Below are 16,046 nucleotides of genomic sequence, written 5' to 3' on the forward strand. Positions count from 1 at the left end.
GATATCTTCTAACTAACAATGTTGCTTCTTTTGGAGAACCGCACAATATCATGGTTGTTCACTTATAGAGGAAATTACTTTTGGTGTCACATCGGCTGTGCTCAGCACAGATCCAGTTAATTGTTTTGTGTGCTTTGTGATTTGTGAAATTTTTTCTCGTTATGTTATATTTCATGCATTTCCAAATTTCGTCTTTCTCTTGATGGCTTCTTACCTTCAAAATGATTCTGTCAGGTGAAACAGCACCAGATGCTTTCCAGAGATTCTGGTACTTTTCTGTTATAGCGTTATGCTTACCATCTCAGTAATAGTGAGGGAGAAGAAAAAATAATTGTGATTTTCCTCTTGTAAATCCAGTTTTAATCTTCCTTTCCTTACGCACTTCAACTGTGATCTTTTGTTATTTTAGTGTTCCCAATATCATTTTTTTGCTACCAGGTTTGGCCACTTTGTTGCTGTTCTTATATGTTGTTATTTCTATTCTGTATTATCCAGATTTCTGCTTTCCCTTTCAGGGAAACTTCAGCTAATGCACAGACAATGTCCTACTTGCTGAATTAATTATACTATGTGAATGATTTTCATCAATACGAACCTGTCATAAGACTCATAAGGATTTGGACAGCATAAAAAATCTTTTCTCATTCTCTATTGTTGAATAAAACTCCCATCTCTCTCAGTTTAATCTTAAATGCATAAAGTGAATTAATTGGATAACTAAACTCCATTAAAGCAGCATATATTTTGAGAGTGGATGATACTGGTTATGAAAATCAAATATTAAACACTTTCTAAAAAGCCTTGAAACAAAGGTATGTCCATAATTCATTCTGCTTCAACTACAATATTTTGGTTCTTGTTCTTTAAAACTTTGGAGATCTATTGAATTATCAAGATGAAGATAAAACTAATGGAAAACTGTCAAATAAGTGAAAGATATTTGTACTTGTTCAGTGGAACATGATAACTGATGCAGATAGAAGGAGAAATTGGTGCTCATTCCACTTGTTGGACATCATACCATGTCCAGTCTGTACAGATGTAAAACTCAGGGAACTCTCTTCCTTGTAGAGGCTAAGTTTCAACACGCAAAATAAATTGCTACAGAAGCTGTTATGATCATTTGAGGTAGTCACAAAAAAGCTACAATAAATGTATGGTTTTTCTCTGTTGCAAAATGTTGTTACGTTAAAGGCAAAGCAATTTCTGGAATGACTGTTGTTACTATTGTTAGTATTTTTTATTAATGATAGACCATTACAGGGTAAGAAAATGAAAGAGAAGATTAAAAAAAAAAAAGCACCTGTAATAGCTGCATTCAAATGGTATCTTCAAGGAATTTCTAGAATATACATTCTGCTCAGATTGTTCTCTTTTCAAAGAGAACTTATTAAGTCTGTATTTTTTTTCTTTCCAGTATAAAATCAGTTTCTCATTGCTATGTCCCTGACAGAATCATAGCAGAAAGGTCTCTCAGTTAGCAAAATAGCCTAATTCATGAGTAATTCTCTTTAGATTAGAGTTCTGTCATTTATAGATATTGAAAACATAAAATGTTTTATTGCTTTGTATATGGGAGCAATCAAATCAGCGATAGCTTTGAGTCCCATAACTCTGCATTAGGGGAAGATATCAGGAAAGGATCACCATATATTCAAGGAAAGTGAAATTTTTAAACAATTTATACTTGCTGTTTGAAAACATACTTCTAACCCTTTAAAGACAACTGCCTTGGCAGAAATGATCTCTGACCTCTTCCTGCTTTTTTACTGCTATACGTTTATGCAGTGTTAAAATCATGGGGATCATTTGCAGCTAAGGCTCCTGGTCACACATAACCTAGCGCTCTCCATGCCTGTGAATTCCTGAGGAAAAAACACGAGGAAAAAACACCTGCCCTTTGGAGCACTCCCATGCTCCAAGGGAAAAGCATCTAGTTGCTCTCTAGTGAGAACATGAGTGAAGGTTGATGCTCTGCCCAGCCCAGAGTTTGTTCTTGGTCAGTGGCAGCAGGAGATGTGGTTTACAGAGACATTGATGAACACGTTAATGTGGAGGGAGAGAGAGAGAACCAAAAGCAACAAAGTTGACAGAATAATGGATATTATGAAATGCAATTCTTGTCAAAACTGATTTAGGAAAAGCAGACAATAATTGAAATAAATGAATACTCTCTATTGCACATCCTCCTCCCACTTCCCCCCAGCAGTAAAAGGACATACAAATGTGCTTTCCACTTTTTTCAGTGTTGGCTCTTTGTCAAGGTTACCATTACTTGGCCTTCTGATACTTTGCTGCAAAACGCCTTTCTGGAATACAAGACATAGACTTGGAAACATGCACTAGCCTCCTGGAAGCAGCTGCATCTATTTCAATAAATGCAATCTCTTGTGTGGGTTGGAGTTCGTGTGATTGAAATAAGAAATAAATTTATGCAGGCAGCAACCACAGACTTTCTATAGCAAGTGGGAATACTGGGAAAACATCCTATTGGAGAATATCTTTTTTTTCTTGCGTAAGTTATAAGTAAATTTGTTTTTTTTATAAAGGTTCTCTTCCAGTGTTAGCTCATCAATATTGTGAGATTTGGTTTAGAAATATCTGAGCAAAACAAGGAGATTGCAACTGCTGCCATCTGAGAAGCTATGGATTGATGTAATGTTCAGGCTGGTTAAAATGATCATTTTGTGCTGCATGGAGAGTAAGTGCTTATGGGACTGAGCTTCCCATTCAGTGAACTGTCTAGAGTAGGATGCCCTTGATAGAGATGAAGTCTGTGTTACAGGAAACCTGTAACACCTCGTTCTAGAGTCGAAGAAGTGTGTCCAAGATTTCCAAGTGCTGGTTTGAATAGATAATGAATGCAGAGGTATCTAATAGAAGCACAGTTAAACTTCAGAAGAGAAACTTTCTAGAGTATTCCAGGAAAAAATAAAAAAAAAAAAAAAAGAAAAAAGATTGTAAAGATTTATCTGCCAAAAAGCATGAATTTAGAGAAAATTTACTTGGCTTCTCAGCATTGCCAAATTTCAACTCTGACTCAGCAATGCTGACTTCCACCAAGCCTGTTACTGAAGTGCATTTTAAGCTTGGAGACTGAAGTCTGTCACTTAAATGCTTAATTAAAGAAACACATCGAATATCTTCTAAAACACATTGGAAAAGCAGCAAGTTAATTTTTATATGTAATCTTGGTGGGGCACGGGGTAAAACTAGCTGTTCCCATTTCTCAGCATCTGTAAGAATTCAGGTCTGTATGGAGACCTCAGTTAACGCAATAGAAGTGGCATGCAGTAAGATTTTTAGCATTAAAAAGGTGTTTGAGATGAATCGTGTTGTGATGAACACTGTAGAGCAGAAGCAATAATAACTCATTCAGATTTCCAATGTTATAAATGAACCACGAGGAATCTAGCATAATCATGTGCTGATACTGAAAAAAGTATGCTGCAGTTGTTTCATATGCTTACAAAAAGGAATTGTTTTCCAGATGGCCAGGTTATAATAGACCAAATTTTTTGTGTTTGTTCCAGTGTATGCATTTGACAGTTTCATTCTGTATTTCCCTTTGTGTTTAAAAAAAATAAAGAGTATAAATCTGTTATTTCTCCAGCTTAAGGGCCCTGTATGCCTGATGAGCCAATTAGCTGCTTGCAGACTTGCTTTGGGTCTGGGAAGCTGGGGCTCACACAACTAATTCACATCTACTATTTGCCACAGCTATCTCCTGATCCCCAGCTTTCCAGACCTTTATCTGCCCTTGAAGACAGATGCCCTTTCTGAAGGGCCCTGCATTTTCTCGCTGGGAGATTTTGTTCATGGACATGGACACAATTCTTTGACACAATCAAACAAAGGTCTCCGTGTACTTTCATTGCTTAGTCTTCATGTATCCAAAATCTGTTTGTTCCTTTGATTTCCTAGCACATTCTAAAAATCTTCTTCAATTTATTTCTGTGTAAGTTGGCTTATACAACTCTCCTCACCTTATAAATCTACTGGTGCCTCCAAAATTCCTCTGCCATGGTAACACCGTGCTCCTTACTAAGCTTTACTTCTGTATTCCCATGTCCTGTATGAGATGTGCCATCATTAAAGTAATCTTTTCTACAGTAATCGCTTAATTCACAGCTCTGTCTGACGATCTTTGTGCTTTTGCATGGGCTCCTCAAGATTTGTATCAGCCATGTCCCAGCAATAACGTTGCAGAAAACAGTATAGCAAGAGCTACTGCTAAACAGATTGCAGCTCCTCAGCCTCTCCCTCCTACGTCATCTCTGATTGCCAACCAGTAGTGAACGCGGGACCTCCAAAGTGCAGAGAGAGCAAAGGGGGCTATTCCAGGAGGCTGGAGCTTGGCAGGTGCTGCGGAGGTGAGGGACCACAGTTGAGGTCTAAGGGCTGTTTTGCATCTTTCTCCCACGAACATGTCCTATTTTGCTGACCATCACTCATGCTCTGTAACTCCCACCACACAACCCAGCACAGCTCTGTCCCTCGGGCACTGGGAGGTAGGGGCAGGGGCTGGGAGCTGTGCCTGGGCCACCATCATGCTGTGCTTTCTTCCCAGCACAGAGGACCAAAGGGGTTTGTCCTTCAGGCCCGGAGGCAATACCTGATTTCAGTACATCCTTATTGCTAAATCCCTTTGGCAGCAATCTTTATTTACATTTCATAATTACCTTAAAACCTCATTACAGCAGACACCTGGTACTTGCAGTCACATTTAAGGTTGCAAAACAGTTTCCATAGCAACTGCTGTCTGCACACCACAATTTTGCAGTGTTTTCCTATTGGCTAAAAAGAACCCCACAATTGCTTTCTATCCAAGGTTTAATTTTCTCATCAATCAATTCTGAATTAATTTGAGATGAAAGAATATATTATTCCTTATTAGAAAAAAAAATACATTCCCATTTTCTTCTAGACAAAGCTATTGCAAAAATAGACAGGCTGAGGACTACCAGTATTCTTTTGGGTGGAAAAAAATGTTGACTTTAATTGAATTTAAATTGAAATAAAAAAAGTGTGTATGTGACAGTGATTTATTTTTGATCATTTACTTATACTGTCATGTGTCTGTTCTTTTACTGGACTTGCCTCGCAGTTTTAAATACTTAATTTTTCAAATATTACCTAGATGTCCGAAAGATTGTCTTTTTTTTTTTTGCCATTTAATGTAATTTGAATCTTAACTATTCATATATGACCCAGTGTTTTCAGACTATACCCTTTTCACATCAGTGTACATGTAGCATTGTTAGAATCAGTTAAAGCTAAAGCTATTTAACATGCTGAGATTTGGAGGCTCTAACTTTGCATTTATCCCTTTGACTCAACTCAGACCCAGGATTTGCTGCTTTAAGTATCTGGAACTTAAAATTAGCAAAAGGATTTTCTTCAGACTTACATTTCTACTGACACTTAAAGAAAACTGCAAACAAAATCCAATATGAAGAAAATAACCATCTTAGTTCTAAAGTTGTTTGCATTCAACATAATAAATTATAAACTGATGCTTTAGTAATTTTGTTTTGGATCTCATTCCATATACATGTTCTAACACTGCCTCTTAATTTGTCTGTTGGATTTCTTCAGTTTCTCAAGCTTTATGGAGATCCTTTGTTTTTTGAATATTCTGCACAGTCTGCTTTGCTCAGTTTGGTATGCTAATCAATATAAATTTAATGTAAAGGATTTAATTGTGGTCATGTCTAAGAACCCAAATTCTGGGGACAGCAAAATTCTTAGGAATCTAGATATTCAGTTATCTTTTAACAGTACACAAGCAACTACTACTGACTTGAAAATGCATTTCAGATCCATTGACAGTTCTCAGACCTCTTGGCAGTTTCTTCTGCATGCTTCTTTGTTCACAGCAGCTGCAGCAGTTACAGGCCTCCCATTGCACTTTCTAGTGCAGTTTTACATAAGGTTCCTCAAACGCACAGCTTCCTGCTTGACCCTTGTTGTCCTCCTATTCAACGCATTACAGCCTACATGTATTCTTTTTCTTTAAAAAAGCAGTGCAAGTTAATCACACGTTTACATATTGAGAGATCAGAAGAAAAATTCAATTCTTTCAAAAGTCAGAACTGTATCCCTTTGAGCTGGTAGTTCAGCAGCACATTAGCAGAAAAAAGGCACATTTACCTTCACCCTTCTTTGCATCCTCATCCATTAAATTCAGACCTTCTGGGATTTTACTATATTACTATTGTCATGTTAATGTATAATGAGAGAGTGCAGAAAGACTGTAAAAAAAAAAAAGTGGAATGAGAAAAATCACAGACATTTTAAATAGCATTTACTGTAAGTGAAATGGGTGAATGGATTTTTTGCTGTTTCTGTTCTGGTGCTGACTATTAGAGGATGTTATTCCTAAGAACTCAGTGAATCAGTTAGTTTCTCAAGTCTGGCTGGTTGTTATTACAGCTCAGTTCCTGGACTGTTCTATAATAGCAACATAGTTTTTATAGTGTGACACTGCACATTACATGGCAATATTAAACCATCTTTACTTGCTGTGCTTGAATAACAGAAGCAGGTCAATAAAGCAGATGAAAGTTGAGATTTACAAAGACAGCACTAGCTAGAAAGGGAAAATGGGACTGATCTGTGTTATGTATTTGACAGCAAGCAGAGCATTATTATGACTATGGAAATGCAGGGATGTTGTTGTTAATGAGAGAATGCATCAGATAGCAAACCAACATATTTTTCCTGCAGATGAAGTCATTTTCCTGGTGATGTAGGCAACTTCTGCAATTTCTTTTAGTATTTTATCATTACAGTTTTTTGTGTAGTGTTTCCAAACACTATAAGATGATTTCTTTGGTATGACTGTCTGTTAATGTCTGGGGATTGAACACATCAGTGTTTGAGTTTTGTCGTAGTGATACCATCTTCTGACAAAGACTTTTGAGGCATGAGAATTTACATCTATAGTGGGTCTGTTTGTTTACTTGCTTCTTTGTTGTTTCAGAACAACATTTCCCAACTAACTAGAAAAAAACATTCTTTTGACTTAAAGGCTTGTCAGAACACTGAGCTGAGAATGGACTTCTATATGAACATATTTACTTATGGCTCATCTTGTGTTTTGGACAAATTAGCAACTCTTGATCTGACCCTTTCCTACAACTAAAGACCAGGATAACTACTGGAAATAGGCAGCTGGAGTCTTCCCTTTTGGGAAGGGAAGGGCTACCTTCTTTCATGTTCTTGGTACATTGGGTTTTGTTCTGATTTTGAGTGCCTGTCATGGAATAGAAGGAGATGTTCTGAAGTTGCTAATTCATTGTATGCTGTGGTGGTAAAAGTCTCTGCAAGAGTGATGTGAAGACGCTGTATATATGAAACAGCCTAATTCTATCTTACACCAAGAGCTGGGAAAAAGCAAAACTGGGCTTTTCCAGAAATGAGAGCAACTGAAAATGGCTGTAATAAGATCTTTAAATCCCTAGAGTCTGCTGATGAAGACCCTTGCCTCAATTTACTGAGGAGAGTGATTGAATTACAGCAGATTACATTACACTGTATTTGTTGTTAAGTGCAATTTATATTAACAAAAAAAACAAAAAACAGCAAAAAAGTATTTGTCTCCCCTCCCCCACCCCTCCCTCACCCCCCCCTCAAAAAAGAAAAAAGACAACATTAAAAAAGAAAGTATTTTTTCCATGGAAATTACTATGGCAATTGAATAAATATTTTCATTTCACAGTGTTCTATGGTTTCTTTTGAGTCGCTCATTATATCTCTGTTAAAAGCACTGTAGAATTATGGGCAGTGCTTGAGAGTTCACATCCTTGAATGGAAATTACCTGAAGAAAGAAGTAAGGCCCCCTGCTCAATTACTAATGCTAGTGGTAGAATTTACAGTTGGGTTTTATGCTAGTAGAACATGATGTAGACTAAGCTGTTTAACAAAAAATCTATATCTTGTTGGAGCACTGAACCAAATATCTGTTCACTTTCTCCTGCTGCTTAAATGTAAGTCATAAATCTAGGGACATACTGAAATTACTACAGGTAGGAATACAAAAAAATAAATTTTCCAGCACAAAAGTGATTTGGGTATCGATTTTCTGTGCTGCTTCTAGAAATATGCCATAACTGACTTCCTTTTTCTGAGCACTGTACCAAACAGCGTTTTGCTTCTTTAATAAGAAAGCAATAAATTTTCTCAAAAGTGTACATTTCTAATACTTCTTATTTCAACAGAAGGTTGTTTTAACCTACAATAGTACAACTAGAAAGATTTTCTGTCAAATACATCTTTTTAGAAACTCAACTGTTCCCTGACTATTTAAAAATCATTTTAAATGATCCTTTAAATAAAGGATGAAAACAATGCCTTCCTTGTAGTGACAGAGCTTCCACATTCATCTTTAATCTCGGGAATGCATAGATCCTGTAAATTTTCATGGAAGTTGGAATAAAGTATATATATAAATGTGCATTTAATTAAGATTAAAAAATTATAACCAAGGGAGTGTTTACAGCCTTGTTTCTTCTAGTATGTCATTAACCTTATCCAGTGGAATTGTGTCATATTTCAAAGCTGACCTTGTACAATTTCACCTTCTGTCTAGTGATTTTATTCACAATGCAGCTAACTTGTCATGCAGTCAGATATATTCTTCCTGCAATTGTTCAATGATGCAGAGATCAAGTCTCTTGACAGTCCCCTTTTCAATAATTTGAATTGTTTGAGTTCCATCATCCTTAAGATTGAAGTCTTTTATTTATTTCAGTCCTGCTTTATTTTTGTGATCTTCTTTCCAGTATTTCTGAGTCGCTGTAGGAACGTGAGTGGTGGGAGCTGTACTAGTTTTGTTGGTGCAGAGTTGTAGCTCCGAGGCAATGTTCTTAACGTTCTAATGTTTCATATGTCCCTTTTCTCAGCATAGCACCAGGCGCACATTGAGGCATGAATTTTCAGTGATCTCTGTGTTCATTTCTGAGTCACTGCTGTGAAAGGCAAGCTCTTGACCTCTATGAACTCTTTATTCCCAGGTGTATCAATTTGCATTTGTGTGATTAAGATTCCTTTGATTAGATTGCGATCATCCAGCTAGCTCTAACAGGTGAATATCTTCTTTCATAAACCATCATTGACCATCCAACCAAAGATCTGTAAATTTCTGAAAAATCTAACATTCCTAAAAAACTTATCCATTTTAAGAAGTATTCCTGTGCAGATTTTACAGTCCGTGGTCTGCCCTTACTTACACACTGGGAGATCTCTTAAGTAAACTATATAAACTTTCAATAGCTTCTTTGCAATCTCCCACATGTAAATTTCCATTTTAAGACAAATACCTTGGAGAAGCCCAAAGGGACTGTATTGATACAGGTCTCTTTATCAGGCTCCTTTGCATCTTTCTGAAAAAGCTAACAGGTTCTGTTAACGAGACCAGCTTACTTAGAAAACATCAGTTGCAATGGGTAGGCTGCTGACTGACATTGATGATATTTAAATTTCTGTTGTAAGTTACTAGCTAATTGCTTTGGGCTTCCCACTGGGCTGACCAGTTTCCGGTCTAATTTCACTGTCATCCCTTTTATTGCTTGTAAACATTGCAAATATATTGGGAATATTCTGTGCTTGAGAATTTCCTTTGATTTTCAGATTTGTCAAAATGTTATCAGTGGTTCAGAGATTCCCAGCTAATTATCTGGGCCTGTTGATTTGAAACTGTTCTTCAGATGCTACCTTATGTCTTCTTTTATTACAGGTCATGCATTTCTGATTCGGTCACAGTCAGGTAAGATAAATATATGTTTTACTGCACTCTTTTAAATATAGGACAAAGAATTAAGAAGCTTATATTCCTTCCATGCATTGGTATTTGATTTTATTAACTGTATAAAGCACTATGTGCCTTGCTGATGAGTTCCTCTTTTTCAGAAGTTGTTTCTAAGAGTAGGTTTTCATCGTCTGTGACCTCACTTGCTACTTGCATCATATTCATTTGCACTGTAAATTTTATAACATGGCTATTAGCATTTTTCCTTGTGCATTTCTTTTTTATGCTAGTTTGTTTTACTGATGATGAAACTGGAAGTATGTTTCATTCCCCTTATTTTTAAATATGGCACATTTTTCAGGTTTGTGAAAGCGTGGGTTTTTTGGCATCCAGTTTTACTCGGGTTTTCAATTTGGAATGTGGTACTCTCAGGAGTGATACTGCTTTTGCTATTACATACACATGGGAGTTGAAAAAGAGAAAGATTTCAGGAGATCTGTGCTTTATAAATATTTTTTTTAAAGAGAGAACTATATATATTTTTTTTTCCTAAAGAGAGAACTTAAAAGTACATTGGCTATAGCAATAAGTAAAACTAATGCAAAAAAATATGAAACCAAGAAGAACTTACATAAAAAAAACTCTGAAAAATTGGCTGGTTATACAAGAGAGATTTTACTCAGGATGAAGAATGAATTCAGGACTATAATTTTACTTTTTAACTTTTAACTTCCCAACTAAGCATAGAGTTATGGAAATTAGAGAAAGGTGAAGCAACTGACTCCTTTGAAAGTGAAACTGTATGTCTCATCTTAGAATCAGGAGGGAATTCAATGAACTGATTAATACAGAATCCCTTTCAAGTGTATTAAATAAGGTTTCTCAATTTCTGAACTTGCACTGGAAAAAAGTTCTAGCTGATATTAAAATTGTTTGCTCTATTTATGACACTGTGATTCAGCTTAGAGACAGTGAAGACAATGTCATCTGATTGAGAGCTGACCAGATTGAATTTATTGCATGGATTGCTGTTTTGTGATTTGAGATCTGTGGAGAGCAGCACTTGCTAATTATGTCTGTTGACAAAGATTGGAAGGAAATTTTGACTTGACGAGATCTAATACTTTCAGCAGAATTACCAGTTGAAGTTTTGCAAAAAGGAAACTTAGTTTAAATTGTAGAACATGAAATAGCAGCAAGCTTTCATTGCACATGTGTGGTACAGATGGCAATGCAAGGAACTTATGAGTATGATGCAGGAGCATAAGTAATTATTAGCCAGACTGAAAGCTCTGTCTGTTGTGTCCAAGAGTAAACAATTGCAGTTAACTGCAGTTCTGGAAAATGTTTTGGTCTTCCTGAGCTGCAGTTCTGTATCATCTTCTGTGAGTAATAATAACTAAACTCATTTCTCTTTTTGTCTGTAGAATATACCTGGCCTTGTTTAGACTGTTAAAACTTGTTTAATTGTGCACTGTATATATTTGCACTGTACAAAACTGTGCACTTTTTTTTTGGCATGAAATTTTACAGCTGCATTTTCAGTTTTATATCCAGAGTCACAGTGGTGATCCAGTCTAGAAGTAGTATTGTATATCTACTGAAACTCAGAGTGATGAATGCTTGTTCTCAAGCATGTTTGGAGAAAAAAGAACAATCCCCTTCGGCATTTTGAAGCCTACAGCATTAAGGAGTCTGAAGCTTACTGTTAACAGGGCTGTAAACATGCTGCTTGTGTCTGCCTTTTTCTAGACTGTACAGATATGAACCAAGTCTGGTGTAGAAGGCTGCTGGCCTTGTTAAAGTAATGTTAATAAGCCGATAAGAGGCACTGTATGTTACCTATATATGGTTTAGTAGCTTGTGGTAGCAGCGGTAATGAGAAGACGGTTGGACTAGATAATCTTATAGGTCTTTTCCAACCTTGTGATTCTATGATTCTATCTCAGTGTCCTGCTAATGCAGCTGCATTGCACCATAAGTTGACTGAAGCTGACTCCCATCTCTTTCTCCCATCCACTTGACTTAGAGCAAGTGTCTATATAGTTCAGGATAGACAGTGGTGAATACTTAAGGTCAGGATGTCTTTGAAACTGTAATCTTCTCATGTTCCCTACACAGGAAAGCAATCAGGTTAGTTTTGAATGTCTCCAGAGAAGGAGACTCCACAACCTTTCCCAGGCAGCCTGTTCCAGTGCTCTGTCACCCTCACAGGAAAGAAGTTCCTTCTCATGTTTGTATGGAACTTCCTGTGTTTGTGCCTTTTGTCCCTTTTCCTGTCACTGGGCACTGCTGAAAAGAGTGGCCCTATCCTCTTGGAAATGTTTGTGAGTTATTTATCTTCTAACTTCACTCATATTGTGACTGAAGGTTTTTTTTAATGTCTAATTTTGGAAACAATCCATGTGTAAAACATCTCCAAATTGCTAAGTAATGTGAAGGTTTACAATGTGACAGCAACACTGCTCATTCTGTTATTGCAAATAGCTGTTTTTGTGTCTCATTGCTCATTGTCTCATGAGAGCTGCCATCACAAAATACGCTTCCAAAGACTCAGTGGAAAACAACCCCATTTGCTAGAAACCTTTCAGATGTAATGTTCTGCAATAACCTCATACATTTCAGTACTAGATTGGTATGTTTGCAGTTGTCTCAGGAAAGGAAATTTTTTGAAAACCGGGCAGCCTGCTTTAGCAAAGGTGTTTGACCAGATGGCCTCCATCAGTCCCTTCCAATCTCAACCTCAACTCGTCTGTAATTTTGTGAAAATTAGTACAAGATAACTGAAATAGAGCTTGGGCTGTTTGTTTGGAATAGGTATTATCTCTGAGAAATAAAAGCATAAGGAATGCCATCTGGCCCATGAAAATATGTCATTGGAATGATTACTGTTTTAAAGAAAACATTCTACTAACATTTAGCAGTGTAATGAATATCATTGCTTTTGCTTGAATTAGGACAGCAAAACTGAGGATTTTCTAGAGCAAGAAAATCCTCCATTGTTTGAGGAACAAAATTGTTCTAAGTCATTTATGTAGCCTCTGGATAAATTAGCTGATTCAAGTCCCCTAAGCAATGTAAAGCTGATCCTGAATTACAATTACAGCTCCTCTTGTGATGGAAGTGCATGTACGGCGCTGCAGATGTAAAGCCTCCTACAGATTCAGTGTTCTGTTCCTTAGTTGGTATTTCCCTTGGCACATAAGGTACACTTTAGTTATCCCAGGAGATATCAACGTGCTGACTGAGACAGCAATGCATATATCACAAGCTGTACAAAATGAGTTTTGTCACGTCACCTGTCGAGAGAGAACTGTACTGATCATTTTCAGCCAAGGGAAAGCTTTTGTCTCAGATGTGAACCAGGAATGTCTGAAAGGTTTGGAAGTGACTAGAAAGTGGTGGTCATTTTACAGTGCAAGGGTGGTAGCTTTTAAGAGCCTGGTAAATGTGTCTGCATCCTTCAGACAAAGGAAATGAAGTTCAACCAAAAAGTACACATTAATCAATTTGAAAAGTCCTGCCTGGTTGGTGCAGCCAGGAAAGTCCATTACTGAACTTTCTTTGCCATTTATGTGTCTGGCTAAGTCATATTTCAGATGTATGCACAGAAGCTATGGGAAACAAAAATCTTCTCAATTGTAAGTTTAACGCTGGCCTTTGGGCAAATGACCGAAGTTTCTGTTTTCAAATATGGCTTCCATTTTTAGGTCCTCTACACATTATACATATCTAACAATAGTCATTGGCTTTTTCTGAATTCAAGAGGATTCAATACCTGTTTTTTTCTATCAACTACTACTTAAAAACATATTTGAGTTTTCTAGGAAAAAAACCCAACCAAACAGCTGAAAGTCAAGTAATTAAATGTGAGATATTTTTGAAGTATGACTTTTAATTTCCTGCACTTCAGCATCCCTGACTGTCCCTTCAGCATCCCTGAGTGACTGTCTCAACTGGATGTTGAAAAGGTTTGTTGGCTTAGTGGTAAGGCTGGCAGGACTCTCGGGGGTTGGAGATTCATGATCCTTGAGGTCCCTTCCACCCCTGGCCATTCTGTGATTCTGTGATTCTGTGACACCATTAGTACTGCTCTCAATTTGCACTGAAAAAACTCGGGAGAGGAACAGTCCATGGTAATTCCTTTTCCCTAGCACAGCTATCTCCTTGATGCTCTGTCAGCTGAATCTCTGTTGCCCTTCGATGGACTTGCTTCTAAATCTCAAAGATACTGAGGTCCATCCAGCGCTGAATCTCCATCCCAGTTATCTGCTGGGGGTGACTGTGCCACCTTGTCAGCATAACCCTGAGGGGTCTGTACTTTCTGCTGAGAGATCCTGTGGAAATGAACGTATGCCTTCACAGTACTTCTCCATCCTGTTATGCCCATCCATCAGCATGTCTGCAATAATTGAGGAGGATGTTTTAGCTGGGGGGCCTCTACTCAAATATACATAATTGGGACTCTCTGCGGGGAGCCTTTGTAAGTCTGTATCTGCCCCCTGCAAGATGATTGCAATGCTGGTCACGTAATGTCTACTGTAGATAGAAAAAAGTCACAGTGCGAACTTGCTGGACTAGCTGTTAAATACATTAAACTCTTCTAATTGGAATGCTTGCACTGAATAGTAAAATCCTGAGTCTATATTTATCTTTATAGTGTCTAATTAACTCCCTATGAGATTGGTCATTCAGGCCTCAGGTTTCCAGGAGCTATGAACCAATTCTTAATTCTCAGTTAAATGCAGAGATTTCTCAGTTTAGAAGTTGTCTTTTGTATGTTGAAATTTAAATAATTTGAACTTCAAACAGGGATTGAATTTTACATAATTTTCTCCCCTGGCTTTGATAAATTGTGAGCCTCCACAAAAGGTAAAATTGTTTAGCTGGCTAGCCCAAGCAAACCTGTTTTTGAATAAAACTTCCTCTTTGCTCAGCAGTTAAAACTTTGTGGAGAAGATTTTTGTATGTGTGAAAGGCACCTTGTCTGCACACCACAGAAGCTCACAATCATTTTCTGGAAACTGCAGATGGAGGCAGATTGTTGTGCAATACTGGAGAACATCCAACACCTCTCTTCCAGTGCACCTGTGTGGAAGGTAGCAGAGAGCCATTCTTTGCCAGCATTTTCATGGAGTCATTTTAATTTATATGAATCTCCATTTATGAAAAAATAGGTTTTAAACCCTTGAATGATTAGTCTCACGTAGCCCAGAAATGCTACATTTTTAGTAATCTACTTGCTCAGTAGCAAAAATTATGGATTTTTCTAACTTTAACAATTTCTGATTGGCAGGCTTGAATTTTGGTGGCTAGAATAGCCTAAATATTAATGCTCTGAACTTTACAAGCTATGGAAGGAAACTGCTTGGGGAAAATTTTCCAACTTAAGATATGATCAAATAGAAAATGTAAACCAAACCTAAAAAATGCTCTTTTTTTTTTTTTTAAAGTAAACTTCTGACATTCATTCTTACTCATTTTATTTAGGAGAAAAATATGCTACATTAATAAATATGAAAAATTGGAATTTAGACATAAAAATAGTCATCTTTATTTATATTAGCAGTCCAACTCTCCAGGTTATTGTCTGGAAAATCACAGCAATAAAACACTGTGAAATATAAGAACAGTTTTACATACATTGATCCCCTTATGTACACTATCAAGTACATTTAAGTTTAGCATATCTACTCCTTAGTTTAATATAAGATACAAAAATAACTGCACAAATGCAAGTAACTATGATAACTCTCCCTTGCAAAATTCTTTGTTTAATTATCGTCAGTGGGGTTGTTTATTTGTTTTGTCCAAAACGTCATGAGCCTAGTTCTGTTGTGAACACATCTTGTGCTGTAACTGGTCTGCAATTGTATGCTTGATCTGGCTTGCACATGCCGGTATAAATGAGCTCCAGTGGGGTGGTGGAGCTGTACCCACTAAGGCTAACTGTAACTGGAGTTACAAAACATAATTAGAGACATGATAATTACAGATGTGATAACCCCTCCAGCAGAGGGATACGATTATATGGTTGTGCCATTGGCCTCTCAGCTAGGAAACTGACAGCTCTTCTGATCTTGTTGAAAAGGATTGAGCTTAATGACATGAGATTTCATAAAACCAAAAAATCTGATTGCCCATCACAGAATAGAATACTATCATTCCTCTTCTGGGGAAAACAGTGCTGAATTTCAGATATGGATATTTGGATCAAAAATTCCATCTTAAAAAAAAAATTCCAGCACATACTCTGATAGCAGCAGCAAAACTGATATTACAGTAGTTACTCAT

Source organism: Meleagris gallopavo, chromosome 12 (assembly GCF_905368555.1).
Source record: "Meleagris gallopavo chromosome 12, MGAL_WU_HG_1.1, whole genome shotgun sequence".
Lineage (NCBI taxonomy): Eukaryota > Metazoa > Chordata > Aves > Galliformes > Phasianidae > Meleagris > Meleagris gallopavo.